This window comes from Pteropus vampyrus, unplaced genomic scaffold, assembly GCF_000151845.1.
Source record: "Pteropus vampyrus isolate Shadow unplaced genomic scaffold, Pvam_2.0 Scaffold1, whole genome shotgun sequence".
NCBI classification, from domain to species: Eukaryota; Metazoa; Chordata; class Mammalia; order Chiroptera; family Pteropodidae; genus Pteropus; species Pteropus vampyrus.
This window is the reverse complement of record NW_011888782.1, coordinates 8,368,062-8,385,386: the sequence shown is the minus strand read 5'-3', so window position 1 is coordinate 8,385,386 and position 17,325 is coordinate 8,368,062. Positions and strand designations below refer to the sequence as shown.

General features: G+C 38.4%; 1 pseudogene; it reads left to right on the top strand.

Annotated features, from left to right (window-relative positions):
- The first annotated feature begins 3,898 nt into the window (after positions 1–3,898).
- Positions 3,899–4,017, top strand: LOC111736947 (annotated as a pseudogene).
- Positions 4,018–17,325: the final 13,308 nt, after the last annotated feature.

Below are 17,325 nucleotides of genomic sequence, written 5' to 3'. Positions count from 1 at the left end.
CTGGATAAACATTTAGACAAAAAATAAAATGAATTCCTATTCCACTTTTTAAACCAAAATAAATTATAGATTGAAATAAGATTCAAACATTAAAAACTGAAGCCATAAATTTATAGAAGGAAGACCTGATGAATAAATTTATACTCTTGCAATAGAAAAGACCTTCGTAATCAGAATATAAACACAAAACTGTAAAGGGGACAAATAATAAATCTAACTGTATAAAACTAATAACTGGTGTTAAGGAAAAATAATTCAAAACCTAAGTAAAAAAAAAAAAACAAATTGACAAAATTGGAGAACAGTATTTAAAAACCAATGTCAGATAAATGGCCAATTTCCTTAATTAACAAACAAGTTGTAGGAATCAATAGGAAAAGACAAACAACTCAATGGAAAAATGGGAAATATGAGCAAACACATTACAAATAAAGACATATATATTACCAGTGAAAATATAAAACTACATTCAATTTCACTCATAATTAACAAAATATGTATGAAAATAACAGGATTTATATAGTCCTTCACTTAGCAGATTGGTAAACATTTAAAAGTTGGACAAATTTTTAAGAGTTGCATGTGGGAGAGGCCACTCTTATACACAGTGTGTAAGAGAATAAGAATACATTTTTGCAAACTTTGCACAGGTGATTTGATAATACTTACATATCCATTTTTTTTTTTTATAGCAAGTACTCTTTGCCTAGCAAAATTGTAACTAAGACATACCTTATATTCTCAAAAGGTCATTCATGCATATGATTAAGAATGTTAAATGCAGGGTTGATTTTTAAATCACAAACTAGGAACAACAAAAGTGAGCATCAGTAGGGGATACATTAAATAAAATTATGATATATTTAAAATGTTGGACTGGTACGCGGCCATGAGAAGAAAAGTAAGTATATCTTTATGTTGTGATAAGGCAAAAACCTAGACTATAACAGCAGTGAAAGCAAGGCTCAGAAGGATAAAGAGGAATCCCAAAAGAAATCCATTTGGGAGTAAAAATTTAAGATGGTGTTTTGATAGTTATAGTGAAAAGGAACATAAGAAATTGTTAGCAGTTGTTAGAGTTGGGTGCGACTTACGCTTTTTAAGTCATTCTGGGTAGTCTGTTCGCTCGCTCAGGGTTCATGTCTAGTTTGTTTGTTCAGTGCGCTGTGCCCAGCAGGACAATGGTGCTTGGCACATCAGAGGTGCTCAATCACTGTGGAAATGACTAGCTTACTTTTTTTTTTCTCATCAAAGATTATCTGTCATTGGGATATGAGCCACTTTTGTTGTTGTTGTTGTTCTCTTGTTTATATTACTCTGCATTAACAAAGATAAGGGATATCTTGGTTGAAAATGATTATGAAATATATGTAAAAGCTTCTCAGGCGGTTCTGATGCTCAGCCAGAGCTGGAGAGCACTGTTGGTGCATTATCTTTTCTCTTTTCGGGAAGTGCCTTGTTCAGATAGCAGGACAGATGTTTGCAGTGAGGCATCATCTCTGTTTTTAGGTTGCAGGCCTTTGCGAGTAGAGGCATTTCTTGCACAACGCTGAGAACTGATTTAGGTTCCATCTTCTGTTGTCAGATTTCTTGGTTTTAGTCCTACCTCTTATGCCTATCAGCTGGATGACCCTGGCCAAACCCTGTGATACTTGATGTTTGTGCCTGTGTTTCCTCATAGGGTTGTTCTTTAGTGAAATAATAGATATGATATGCGTAATAAAATGTCCTTCATGTTAGATGGTAGCCATTTGTTATCTAGCGTGAAGAGATATAGTCAGTAAATGGTTACTGAATGAATAGAGAATGGATGAATGGAAGAATGAACCCCATGCACTATAATGGGAGGCCTGAGGCAGTCTACTCCTGCATCTCATAGCTCTGGAGGGATTGTATTGAAAAATCTGCTGATGATTTATTCCAAACTGGACACACAATTAATCCCTTTTGATTTACAAGGAGATTGTAGTCTCATGTCTTCTTCCTCAGCCAGTCACTTACTGTTACAGGTCTGTTTCCTAGCAGTTATCCTGTGTGGTGTCATCTCTTGGGTCATTAAGGCATTTCCTCTTTATCGCTCTGGCTTTCCGGGCTGTTGCTGTCCTCTAAATCTCCCTTGTTTTCATTTTGTGCCAGATTTCCCACTCAGTTAATTGAAAGCCCAATTCAGTACTGGATTCTGAGAGATTACAGAAGCCTGGCAAACCACTGGGAGAGCCACAGGCCTTATCTTTAAAATACTGTGTGGGGAAAGAAGCTTCCATCCCACCGGAGTGCCTCAGAGTTGACAAGATTGCCAGGGTCCTTGAATCACACTGTCTTCCACTGCTTGTGGAAATAGCAGTCTTATCTTCAAAGACAGTGGAGTGGGAAGATAATCCATTTTCACTGTGGGTTATAAAATAAGTGTTGCCTCTTAAAATAGTTTGAATGAAGGCCTTGACTAGCCATTGACTAACAAACCAATATTTAAATACGTATGTTCTAACAAGCAATTAGCTTTTAGGGTTTTATTGCTTGTAAATTCTCATTGTTTATAAATCTTTATACTTCAAGATGTAAGGCATACTTAAATACTTATAACTTTGATTTTTGCCATCAGCAAGACCAGAATGGTGCTGTGGTGGGAATTAAATGAACAAACCTCAGTAAAGCAACTGACCTATAGTAGATCCTCAGAAAGCTGTAGGGTCTTTATTGCTTGTTTTATCATTTCACATTTAGGTGGTCTTAACTTTTGTTTAAGAAAAGGTTAAGTAAAATAGTTTTTAGTTGAATATATCTTTTTAAGTGTGTGTGTATCCTATGGTGGTGTCACATAGTCCTTGAGCTTCTGTGATATGGCAAAACCTTGTTTTTTGTTTATTTGTTTCCGTAAATTGATTCTGAGAAAGAAAATGCCATCATACTGGTTGGATGGGCATCTGAACTTTCCTTCTTTTTACTTTATATACTATCAGGGAAACTACCTGGGACAGCAGCACATAGCTGGGTAGGCAAAAGGGTTAGTCAAGGCTGTATGGGCCTGGGAAACCAACCAAGGACAACCAGGTCAGAGACCCACTATCCAAAATGTGCACAAGCTCTTGAAGGTGTGTAGGCTGGCGGAGAGTGAGGTGGGAAAGTCTGGTGAATGAGGCCAATTATACTCTAGATTTAGAAGCAGTTAGGGTTACTTGCAGGTTTTAGGACCTTTGTTTAGTGCCAGTAGGCTTCAAAATTGTTTTGAAACCTGGAGAAAAGATGAAATCTCCTTGGTATGGAAGTTGGCAAGAGAATGTAGGTCACATCAGGGGACAGGAGAGAGAGGGAGTTTGAAGTGTGAGCCATGGAACCCTAATGGGTTCCAGGATGGGGTGGGATGAGAAAAAAATCAAAACTGCATCTCAGAGGTCACAGTGGCCTCCTTAGATGGGAGCAAGGTAAAATTCTGTTTCTCTGGCAGAAGGGACCCAGGCTCCTGAGAATTCAGGCTCTGGTCTGTCAGGAAGCCCTGAGCCTGCTTTATGGGTACCATTGCCTTTCCTGTGGCAGAGAAAACAGAAAAGAAGCAAGGCAAACAGTTATGGCCTGCACACTAGATAGCTGAAAGCCTTGTTTTTCAAAGGTAAAGGGGGGAAAGAGAGAGAAGAGGGCTACGTTTACATATCATATAAAATATCTATTATATACACTATAGTATCTAAGGAAAAGTTTTATCCAGAGCTGCATTTTGGTTCGTGCAACTGCAGCGGGTGTGTGTGTGTTGGGGAAGGGGGTTGCAGGGAGAGGACTAGTATTGTACTACGTACCCGTTAGAAATGGCAGCTTGGACATGATTCCATAGTGTAGCGATTAGCACGTCTGCTTTACACACAGAAGGTCCTGAGTTTGCACCCCAATGGAGCCACGGTCCATGGTCTATAGCCGTGCCACCCTGAGCAAGCCCGATCCCGTCTGATTTCGGAAGCTAAGCAGGATCAGGCCTGGTTAGTACTTGGATAGCAGACCATTTAGGAAGACCAGGTGCTGTGGGCATAAATAATAATAATACTAATAATAAAACACACACACACAAAACAGCAGTTTACATTACTCATTCCTTTTGGGCCACCCCTGCTGCCCTGCTATTTGTTTGCAAATATTTCTGGAAGATGGAACACTATTACAGTTCAGACATAAAATGCCAGGCTGGGCTTCAGATTCCATGCTGATCTTTAAAAAATATAGTTGAGAGGCTTTGTGTATTTATAAACATAGCTTTTCCATAAAGTATAACATTTCACTTGTGTAACTTAAAATAGTCTAAATTAATATTACTATCATTGCTGAGGGATTTAAAGATCGCAAGCATTTTAAAATAAATTGGACTCTCTCCAAAATGGGATGTTCTTGTCCTCATTTTTATTATAAAATCTCAAAGAAACTCAAGGCACAAGACTATTATTTCTTTATATTTAGCAAGGGGGATTTTTCTTCCTTTCTTTTTTTTTTTTTTTTTTTTTTTGTGGAGTCTTTTTTTAGTGTATGCCAAACTTTTGGTACTTTCTTCTCTGGATTATTTCTTTTTATATGCATGGGAAGAGTATTTCAGACCATTGAGAGACAGAGGCTGTCCAAAGGATTTCACTTGCCCTTTATCCTATGCAGTGAAATGTCCAACCGTGCACCCTGCTTCAGCTTTCTGCCTGAAGGTTGAAATCTTAAATTCTTTGGTCCTGGTTACATGCAGAGTAAGTGCCAACACTAGCTGACATCTTGTAGGGGACTATTGCAGCAATGGAGAAGGAGAGGTGGGTATGCTGCTTTCCAGGAACATAGACTACACGGTTATATTTACATTTAATCTCTGCTCATTAGAAAAAAAAATTATTACAACTTTTTCATAATAATGAGAGATTTGTCGAAGGGAGTCTAAGCAAAGTGTGCCGTTTAGCAAATGGAGATTTGCTATTCATGCCCCTTCAATTGTGAAATTTATCTTACAGGAAAAAGGTACAAATAATTGCATGGTAGCTATTTAGGATTTTTTCCCCCTCTTTGGTCACCATTTGGAAATCTCCTTGAGGATCTCCTCTTCCTTCCTCACCACTACCCCAAAACAGAAAGTCTTCAAATTAGATGATGTGGGACCTGTAGGGAAAACATATTGTTAACATAGCCAATCAGAAATATGTGCTAAAATTATAGTCACTTTACAGTATGAAAAGGACCTTGATGATTTATTTTCCAGGTCAGTGTTCTCAAACTGGAGTGCACATCAGAATCTCCCAGAGCATTTGTTAAATACAGATCACAGGACTCTACCGCTAGAGCTTCTGATTCTGTAGGTCTGAGGTAGGACCTGAGAATTTGCATTTCCGAGTTCCCAAGCGATGCTAATGCTGCCTTTCTGGTCCAATGGTTTTCAACCTCAGCTGTACATTTGAATCACTGGAAGAAGTCTTTAAAATTCCAATACTCAGGCCACAACCCTGACCAATTTAAATTAGATTCTCTAGAAGTGAGAAATAGGCATCAGTATTTATTTCAAGATCTCCAAATGATCCCAATATGCAGCTAAGTTTGAAAACCACTATTCTAGGTCTATCTTTTTTTCTCTTTATTTTTCAATTAAGAATTGTGGCCAAGAGAAATGAAAGCACTCAAGGCCATACAGCTAGTTCTAAGAGATTGTTTTCCTGATGTGTGGACCAGGGTACTTTTACTATGTAACAATTCTCTACCAGGGTGCCTAGATTTAAAATTTAGCAACATTGCATAATGTGACTTCCGCAGGAGAGTTGCCTGAGATCTCGTTAAAATGTGGGTCCTATCTCAGTGGGTCTGGAGTGAGTTCTGAGAGTCTGCATTACGCCCTCAGGTTTGATCATACAGCCAGTTTATAGACCACATTTTGAACCGCGAAGTTGAAATGTATCTTTACCTGGGCTTTATCAATGTTTTAAATGTAAATATAACAGAAACCATGACCTCATATACAAAGTAATAGCTACTATAAGGAAAATTGGTATATCTTCTGCAACTATGCTAGATCAATTTTTAGCCATTTAAAATTTTAGAGACTTGTTAATAATTTTCTGTCCTTCATTTTTTTGGGGGGTTAGAATTTTAATAATTAAAAAATGTTCAACTTTTTGCTGAAAATATAAAGGTAAGAAAAAAGTGAAAATCGAGTGCTTTGGAGACAACTAACCTCCACAATGCTAATTGTTTTAAAATTGATTCAATTCTGTTTTCCAGTTCTGCCTGAACATTCCAAAGTCATGTTGGGAAGTAAACACTTTAACTGTTTTAGTTTTTCTCTTTCCTGTTTTCGTATTTAGGAGAAGGTGTTATAGCATCCTGATTAAAATTTTGGCCTCTGGAAATAGAATTTCTGGGCTCAAGTCCAGTGTTTGCCACTAACAAGCTATTTAATTATGAGCACAATACTTAATCTTGATGAGGTTCAGTTTCCTCATCTATAAAGTGGAGATAATAATGGTACTTGCTTTGTAGGGTTTTAAGAGGATTTAATAAACAAATACATGGAAAATTCTTAGCAAATATCCAGGTACTTTGTAAGCACTTAGATAAATACTGGCTTTCATTGTTACCCTGCTTCATTGGCTGGTGACTACAGCTGAATGATTGGTGTAGACAGTCACCTGTGATTCTGAGGACTTCATCCTCTGACTGTCAGGAATGTCCCTGGAAGGCTTTCTCAGGAGACCAAGTCAGTATCATTCTTCCTATCAACCCCAGGGGATCAAATTGCAGAGTGGAGTTGTCAGAGTAAGATCTGCCAGGAGAGTTGGTCAGGTGCAAACTTGGATGAGCATTCCAGGAATGTCCCCAGCTTGTTGGCCTGGCAGGCCCCTGACTGCCTATTTCTGAATTCTGCCAGTTCATATGCAGGGGACATCATGTGGCAAGCAAACGTGTTCATGTTTTAGCCAAGTGGTTTGCAAAGTGTGGTCCTTGCACCAGTAGCAACTGAACCCCCTGAGAACTGTTAGAAATGTAAATTCTCTGCCTCCCATGTCAAACTGACAGAATTTGAAACTATGGAGTGGGGCCCAAGAGTCTGTCTGAAGGAGTCTTCCACGTGATTCTAATGCAGGTGAAAATTGTGAAGCACTGCTATAGACATAGGCAACCCTAAAGGATTTTAACCAGAGGAGTGACATGATGGGTTTTATATTTTAGAAAGATTACCTTGGCAGAACAATGGGGCATGAGATCCAGTCTCTGCATCAGAACTGCAGAAAGATCCAGGAAGTTATCACAAGGGATTTGAAAATCTCACATGGTTCCAAGTATTGAAATATTATCTTCAAGTTTGAAAATTCCAGAGGGGCTCAAAACATTCTCTTGTATATATCCATTCTGCTTTCTTTGAATGTACTAAATTATTTTATTATTAAATAAGGCAGTTCTGTTCAAAGGCATAATTGTATTTAGAAAAACTTTTGTCACGTATTTTCTCAACCAACTGATAGCTAGAGATAAAGCATTTATTCTTTCAATGTTTAGTAAGGATTGCTGTGTGCCAGAGACTTTTCTAGGCACTTGAGACAGAATAATGAACAGAAAGAAATAAAATTGCCTAACTTGATGGAATTTACATTCTAGTGGGGTGTAGAGATTATAACAAGATAAGTAAGTAAAATATTTCCTATGCTATATAGGAATACATTCTCAAGTAGAAAATTAAAGAACGGAAGAGTGAATAGAAATATTGAGGATTCAGGGAAGGTTTCAGTGAAAAAGTGAACTTTGATATATTTAAGAAGCTGAGAACTCAAGCCATGCAGATATATGGGGAAAAATCATCCCCCGCACACGGAATAGTAAGTGTAAAAGGCCCGAGGGAGAACTGACCCTGACACGTGTAGGAATAACAGGGAGGCCAGAGTGGTTGGAGTGGCATGAAAGGGGTACAGAGTTTCAGGTAATGAACTTCGAGTGGTTGAGGGTGGTAGTGGAGTGGATAATACAGAGAGATCATGGAGTGATTATGTAAGGACTTTAGAGTATTATAAGACCTTTGATTTTACTTGGAGTAAAATGGGAAGATAGTAACAGTTTCTGAGGAAATGATCTGACACGTGTAAGGAGTATCATTCTGGTTGCTGTGTTGGAAATAGCTTGAACATGGTCATGGGCAGAAACAAGGAAACCCATTAGGAAACTATTAAAATATTTCAGACGAGGCCTGACAGTGTACCGGACAGGGATGGTAACAGCAGAGGTGTTGGAAAATGTCTGTTTTAAAGTAGACTTGATAGGACTTGCTAAAGAGTTGGGTATGGGATATTAAGGATGATTTAAAGTTTTGGTGGGGCTTCAGTAACTAGAAGGCTGGAGCTTCCATTTCCTGAGATGGAGACAGTACTGAGAAGAGCAGATTTGAAGGGCGAATAGCAGGAGTTTTATTTTGAACATGAAGAGTCTTGAAATGCCTGTTAGATATGCATGTGAAAACTATCGAGTAGGCAGTTGCATATACTGAGTAAAAAGTTTAGGGAGAAGGTCTGGGCTAGAGATTTAAATGTGGGAGCGTATAGATGATATATAAAACATGAGGCTGGAAGAGATTGCCAAAGAAATTAGTACAAATAAGATATAGATAGGAATTCAGTAAGTCTCAAGGAACCAGCTCTGAGGTTTTTCAACATTCAGGGGCCATGGGAATGAGAATAAGAAAGAGCAGCGAGAGCAGGAGGAAAACCAATACCTATAATCCAAAGAGAAAGGTTCGATTAGTTAGGTAATAGGAGGACTAGGCATTGTCTTTAGTGATCTTAGTAAGAAGTTTCTGTGGCATGGTATAAACAAAAGTTGGCTGGAGTGCCTTTGAGAGAATAGGAAATGGGATTTTGGAGACAGCCATTATAGACAACCCTCTCAAGGAACTTTGCTTAAAGGGAACGAGAGAATTAACTGTTCGCTGGAAAAGGATGCAGGATCAGGAAAGAAATTTGCTTGTTTTTTGCCTTTGAAGATGGAAGAAATAATAACTTCTTGGGAAATGGATAGGATTGATACAGTAGAGAGAGTAATTTAATGATGAAGAAGAGAAGGGATAGTTTGTGTTCAGACTTCAGGGCAAAGATTAAGAGGAGGGATTGACTTTAGCTGGCAATACAGCTTCATTACCAGCAAGCAGGGGTGGTAGAGGATATGGACACAGATGAGATTATGGGCATTTATGGTATTTATCTTTTGTTGCTCCCATTTTCTCAGCGAGATGTGAAGCAAGGCCATTGGGCTGGGGAAGACGTATTGAAAGTTTTAAGAGAAAAGAGAAAAAAATAAAACACTTGTCTAGGAACAAACAATAAGTGAACAGGTTTGGGAATGGTAATTTGTTTCTTAGGCAGCATGAAGGGCCCACTTGATGTTAATATGGATTTAAATTGGGAGTAGTCATTATGACACATTTAATTTCTTCTCCTGCTCAATTCAGCTGCACAAGTGTGGGCACAGTAGGCAAAGATTTAAATTTAAGTATAGTTTCACTTAGTCAAGGGGATAAAGAAGTGAGAAAGCATTTTGGAGTCAAGGATGCATGCAAGAGTGTTATTATGATTAACGAAAGATTAAGGCCACGTAAAGATTGAAAAGCATGACCAGGGCGAAGGATTGAAAAGGTGGTAAGATCAGCAGATTCTAGGTATTCCCGAGATGAAAGATTGAGTTGGTATAAGGAAACTAACCTATAAATAAAGGAGGTGGAGTTCGGAGGACAGGAAGTTTGAAATTGCAGCTATTGTGAATGACAAAGTCTAGTCTATGACCGTGGGAAAGAGTGGGAGAAGTAGAGTGAGAAACAAGATGGTTAGTGAACAGGAAGCCAAACAACAGCCACTCCAGTGAACTGGAAGTGTTGAGTATATATGGATATACTGAAATCACGAGGTATGTCAGAAACAGTGTAGGAGATGGTAGTAGAGAAACAAGTGCTGACACCATTAAGAAAGGAAGAGGAGCAACCTGAGGTCAGGAGTGATAGCAGCAGTAATTGTGACAGCAACAGTGGTTCCTATGAACATGTAAAATTTGAAGCTGCAGGTGGTGAAGGAGTGACTCCTGGGGATGGGATTTGAGGCAAGGAGAACATTTACTTGACATGCTCAGTGATCCTAGGAGAGTGGAAGAGAAACAGCCACCACATGAGAGAATTGAAGGGGAAGTAGTGACCTCACTCAAGACAGTGAAAGAAAACATCACGGAAGAGGTTTGCAGGAGCACACAGAGTTTGGGAGCTGCCACTTGACAAGTGCAGTTCTAGAGAAGGGTCCATCTTTTCTCTAGAATGCGGCTTTGTTTATACTCAGCTGGTGGTGTCTTCCAGGCATTTGCAAAGGGATTATTACTCCGTGTGTGTAGATTTTCCCTTGGCTCCTGACAGTGGAGATAAAGGGGCCATCTTAATTTTCTCTGGTGGCTCTCTCTATTAGAGGCTAGAGGGTTGGTCAAGTTGGCATGGTAGGGAAGTGAAAGAAAATTATTTTTACATTGGAAAGTGATCCTTATACAGTTGACCCTTGCACAATATGGAGGTTAGGGGAGTGGACCCTCATAGAGGTGAAAATACCCGCTGTAACTTTTGACTGTCTCCAAACCTAACTACAGTTAGCCCTTCCCATCCACAGATTCAGCCAACTGCAAATCACAAATCGTATTTTCAGTATGCCCTTGGGAATCTGTGGCTGGGAATCCTCCAGAGCGAAACTTCCATCGCAAATGTGAAAATACTATTTTTGATTTGAAGGTTGATTAAATCATCAGGTGTGAAACCTGCAGATAGGAAGGGGCAACTGTATTTATTGAAAAAAATATATATGTATAAGTGGACACACACATTTCAAATCCGTGTTGTTCGAGGGTGAAGTATATTTTAAAAATCTCGCACCACTGGTAAGTTGAAAAGAGAGACTGTGTGTGTATGTGTATTTATGTGTATAGTGGGTTCAGACTGAGAGTATCAAAGTCATTTAAGAGTCTATTGCAATATTTCAGGAGGTAAATCAAGAATAAATTAATTCACTGCCAGTAGAGGCTGAAAGGATATGATAGATTCACGAAATAAATTAATCTTGATTGAGTAGAGAAAACTATATTTATTCAGAGTTGGTAAAGACGGCCAATAGGTCTTAGGTATTTAGACAACAGTAAAATCCATGTTTTCATGAGCTTGCATATTTGCTAACCTGAATAACCTCTATATGAACTATTCTCATTTCCTCCAGCATGTAATTTTCACATGGGATACCAATGTATATAGAGTGAAATTTCTCAAAATCAAAGTTTTATTTAATAGAGTTTTACGAGGGTATACAAATTACTGAGAAATATTTTTCTTAGATCTGTACTTTTCTATTTGAAATAACATTACTTCATGATGGTTTAAACGAAGCAAATATGAAGATGATACAGGGTATAGAAACATTACAGGTTGAAATATGGGAATGAGAGCACATTCCACATAAAGAAGTAAGACATGAAGAAGACCATGAGCTCAACTGACTGATGGGTTATGCTTGGAGCATGTAGGCAAGGTGCTCACTGGAGAATAAGGAATGAAGGACAGCTGGCCTTAAGGAACAGAGATCCAGGTTTGTAACATGGGCATCACGGTCCTGTAATGTGGAATGCCTTGGAAGCAGACATGTCTGAGTGAAGAGGGAGGATTTTGGACATCCATGGTGGTTTTCCGTGAGGCAAAGCTATTTTAGGGCAGACTGACTATAGTGAACAGGGTTGTAGGATGTGAAAGAATAAGGCACGTTCTGGGAGTCATTACTTGTACATTGCCATAGAGAGTACAGGCCGTGGTGGTAGGTGGTGGCAGAGGAGACAAAAATATTTTGATAGGGCCTTTATGAAAGGTCTCAAATGCTCCATCGGATAAAGGTTTAGATATTATTGTTATAATAAGTTATAGGGAATTGTGGAAGGGTTTTAATAAGCAAAATGACATGTCATTGTATGTTTCCAACACCAGTACATTCTCAAATGATCTCAAATGATCTCATCTGAGCTGTACTCAGACTGGCCATCCCCTTTCCAAGTGCTACTGTCCCAGAGGAGCCCATTTTAGATTTTGCCCGTATTAGCATACGCTTGTCTAATCTGCAGTCCTTTTTCTCCATAGAGCACTTAGGGGTTTAAATGTCTCCTATATGTAGACATCTTCCCCTTCAAGGTTCTAACAAAGAAGCACTTGCAGTGTCTTAAGGAGATACTGTGATGATGGCCAAGTCTTATAAAGCTGATCTTCACTGACGATTCTTTGTATTTTAAGTCTCCGCGTGATGGTTCTAACATTTCAGAGTTAAACGATACTTACTGCACCATGAAACATAAATGAAAGCCTGACTTCCTACTGTACCAAAGGACTGTAAACAATCCCACACCTGTGCACAATTTATAGTAAATCAAGCATTTGGAATTTCATTTTGTGTTGAATATTTTAAGTGCCTTTAATAAAGATGGTGTGATTTGTAAGTTGCATAATGAAGCCAATCTAAATAGGAGTTATTTAAAAAGAATAATAACTATTTGAACTAAGTAAGCATCTCTCTCCCCTAGCAGTGTGATTCAGATCATCAGCTCACTCAATTTTTCTTTAAATAATAACAAATACTCTTGGCAAATAAGACCCACTCAAGTTTAAATCACATCTGGGTTTCATTAGAGGTAAGCTACTGAAAGCCTTTGAACTTAAACTTCATCAAGCTTTTCAAATTGTTTCTATGGTTATATCTAAATGTACAGAGGAATAAAGGCTGAGGCAGCAACTTGAAGGAGGAAGAAAAGAATAAACTGTCAGCTCTTTAAACCTGATTTTATCTATGGTATTAGAATCTATATTTCTCTCTCTCTCTCTCTCTCTCTCTCTTTCTTTATCTATCTACCCACCTACTACCTACCTATCAGCTAGCTATCTATCTAAATTCCCTTTCCACAGAAATAGATCATTAGGGATGTGGCACTCTATGACCCTAACAGCTACCTTCATGGCACATGCAAAGCTATAGATTTCTGAGTGTTGGTCTTAATTATAATTGACTCTTGAGCACTGAAAAAGATTAGAAACTAGAATAAAGCCTTCTGGTTCAAGGTCACTTGTGATCATAAGCTTATAAAATTAATATAGATATGAATTTGAAAACACGTTCCTGGAGCCCCAATTTCTGCCTCTACTCAAGGAAGCTTAGAAAAAGTTAGAAAATCTTCTCTTTTGTATTCTAAAGTCATAAATATGCAATGACTAATGCAAGATTAACCCTTGACCTCATTACAGTTTCTACCAAAAGATACAGCTTTTTGTGGAGGTATGTGGTTTTTCATTGACTCCAGTGTAAGAAGTTAGAGGTGAGCTATCAAAAGTTGATTGTTTATAAAGGAATGAATTGTATGATATATGAACAATATCTTAATCAAACTGTTAGGAAAAGAAAATTAAAATGCTGACAAAATTTTCAACAAGAGCCTTGTAATAAGTCAATGTGTAATCATGTAAGTTTGTATGGCCTTGTTGAAGTCTGTTCTTTTTTGGGGGGAAGTAAGGTTATTTTTTGGTCACTGTTAATCCTGTGACCAATGAGTAACTATTTTAAGGACAAGTCATTATGTGGAAGTGAGTTGGACCCTTGGAGGAGGCAATGCAGTGCATCAGATGTTCCATAGTGTACAGGGATGATGAATTTCTACATCCCAGCCCCACCTCCGCCATCATTAGTCAGGTTATGCTTTCTCCCTGGTGACTGAGCTCATCTGGGCACATGTCCCAGGCTGAGGCTTTGGTAACCAGGGCTTGGCGTGGGAGTGGCAGGAATTGAGCCACTGAGTACCTCTGGGGCAGGAAGCAGAGGACAGTCTGGAGAGTCAAACCCAAACAGGTGAGTAGAACAGCAGGGTCCACATCTAATGCAAAGGGTCTGAACCACAGGAGAGGCACAGTGGAGCAAGTGGGGGTTGGGGGTGGTAGAGAGGCAGTGGTAGACAGAGTGGGTTCTGTTTCTAGCTCTGCTATCACAACCTCAGACAAGTCTCTTATTCTGCCTCCCTTAATTTCCTCAGCTGTGAAAGGAAGAAATTGACAAAATGACTTAAGGAACTCTTCTTTCTCTCATAGTCTGTGCCCTCCCATACCCGCTTGGGAAGAAGAACCATAGTACAAAAGAATTGAAGGTCATGGGATCTTTGAGATTATCGAGTTTTTAACATAGTAGAAATCACTTTTGATTAAGTTTCAAATTAAATTCTAATTAGCGGTTTTAATTTATACTCTTTGGACTACAAGAGAACTTAAATAATTATATTTATTTACATACACACACATACATATGCATTTGCTGCTTCTTAATCTATATTAATTAGTTACTTTTCATGTTTTTAAAAAAGGCTACTAGTCCAGGGTATTAATATTTATTAAAATTTGCTTTCTTTTACAGATGCATTTTATAGGGTAGGGATGTAAGGCAGAGTTCTCAAACTGGTAGCCCACCGGCTGCATTATACTTGTGGATATTTCATTTGGGTCACATAATTTTAATAATATTTTAAGTTCATTACCACTTTTTAAAATGGAGAAATTTTAACATAGAAATATCAAGAATTTTGGCTTTTCTCAAAATACAGGAAAGTCTAGCGGCACCAAGCCTGCATTAAAAATGATGATAAATGTCTGGTTTGAGTCCTAGCTGCCCCTTCGTAATGGCTGGGACTTCTTCCGGTTCATCATGGTTACCTCCGCACTGTATGAGACTTCTTCTTGGAGATACATGAAATGGTCAGCGCGCCACTGTAGTGGGGGACTAGAGTGACACCACTCAGCATTCAAACAAGTACTTATTAAACACCTATTCTGCCCAACATTATGCGAGAAACATGAGATTATTTGTTCATTCATTAATATAACGGATATTTATTGAGGGCCTACTCTGTGTCAGGTACTGTTCTAGGTACTGGGGATACTGTGATGAACAAAACATGATTTCATGAACTTACCCTTTAGTGAAAGGAAAGGATAATGAATAAAGAAGCAAATAATATCAGATATTGATAAAGGCTATAAAATAAAGTAGGGAAGAGGATGTGGAATGAAAGGTGACACTTAGGAAGGAGGGAGGTACCCCAGAGATGACAATAAGGTGTGCTCGGGTTGCTGCTGGAGTTACACACAATGCTTTCCAGGTGCGCATGAAGTGTGGCTCTTAATCCAGAGTCTACGATTTAGTGACAGCTTTTAGCAGGAAATTGCATCTGACCAGAATCTCAAACAGGGGAGCGTTGATGGATGACCAAGAAGCCAAACCAACCAAAAGCTAAGTTAAAACAACCATCGATGTCACCTCAAAAATAAGAAAATTTTAGTCTCATGGAACTTAAACGGGACCAGAATCCCTAGAAAATCTCTATTCTAATTTCTAAATACATGCATTTTGTCTTTTTTGGCTGAGTATTGTTTTTAACTGCCTGTGGAAAGGGGGCACACAATTTCTTTTCAGTGTTTGTGGTTGGTAAAGGACCTGAGTAGGTCGAGCCATGCAGAGAGCAGGTATGGGCACTGCTGACAGATGGCACAGAGTGCAAGGCACAGAGTCTGACAGGAGTTTGGCCTCCTCATGTTCTGAAAGGCATACCTTCACGGCACTAGTGTATGGTTTAGGGGAGGAAGTAGTGGTGTTGGCTATGCAGACATAGCAGCTAATTTCTTTTTAAATGTCTAAGCTCAGTTTAAGTCCAAAGGTCAGGAAGAGGAGGAGCCACAAATAACAGATTTGACCAACTCACCAGCCTAGTGATCAGGCTCATGGACCAACATGAAAAAGAGCTATCTACAGTGGTGTCTTTACACAGGACAATGTATGTCCTAGATTTTTTTGTTAAGAGGATATACAGCTTAAGTTACTTTTACAAGTTTGCAATAACTGCTTTCTCTTTTTATTATTATTATTTTTTTAATTTATTTTTTGATGGTGACATTGGATAATGAAAACCAATGTTTCAGCTATACATTTTAACAGTAAGGTATATATTTACACTATGTATTCATCTTCCATAGTTAGATTTCTTTCTGTCACCACATATTGACCCCTTTTACCCCATCTACCACCCCCCTCCCTTACCCCCCCTACCCTCTGGTAACCACTAGTCTATTGTCCATGTCTATGAGTCTCTGTTTATTTGTCCTGTTCATTTGTTGCTTTTAGGTTTATATCCCACACATAAATGATATCATGTGATTTTTGACTTTTTCTGTCTGGCTTATTTCGCTTAGCATGAGTGTCTTGAGGTCCATCCATGTATTTGCAAATGACAGTATTTCATCACTTCTTATGGCTGAATAATATTCCATTGTATATTATGAAAACTCACATCCGAAAAGATATTTGCACACTGATGTTCATAGAAGCATTATTCAGAGTGGCCAGGACATGGAAGCAACAGAAGTGTCCTATGATAGATGATTGAATAAAGATATGGTACATATATATAATGCTTTCTCATTTACATAGTTTATTTTACACATACTTAGCCATTGAAAGGGATCCAGCAAGGAAAGATGGCACACTAAAATTGTGTAATTGTGAATAACCTTTTAATAAAGGAGTTATTTACAAAGGTCGGGTGGGATTTAAGGGAACCAACAAGGATTATGCAGGACCCTCGATAAGGAGAAGGATGGTCACCTTTGAACAGTGTGGAGAGGGCTGCCTGAGAAAAGGTTTGTTTGAGGGACACAGACAACAATGGAGACTCTTCAGAGATAAAACACCCAAACTTGTGCTTATACTTTCAGGTCATGGCAAAGACTAGAGAAAACTTCAGAGTACATGTGGAGGAATAAAGAGTAAATGTTCTGAAAAGATTTCATTCTTTAAAGATGAAGGAAATTCTTTTCAATATAAACTGTTATAGACAGTTGAGACAGATGAACTAGAACTGTTTTGGGGCATCTCCCTTGTACATTTCAATTATGAAATTGACATGTGCATATCACTTGAGTATTCCAAAATGATGTTTTGCATCATATAATTTAAATAACTTTCTAAAACTTTGCAACAATTCTCTATAGCATGCAGAGCAAATATTCTTATTTATTTTATCCTTCTATTTCACACAGCTGTGAATGAGACTCAGAAAGGCTGAGTGAGTTACTGAATGAATGTCACAGGGTCACAAAGTTTATCAGAACTAAGAGCACTTAGGTCTTCATGTCTTCTGTCCCATCCAGCTGCTTTCCCATAATCCCTAACGATGGTTAATCTTGGCTATTCCTGTTTAAAAAAAATAAAATTCAAAACTAATTTTTTAAATTTATAATATAGTATAAATGCAGATCTG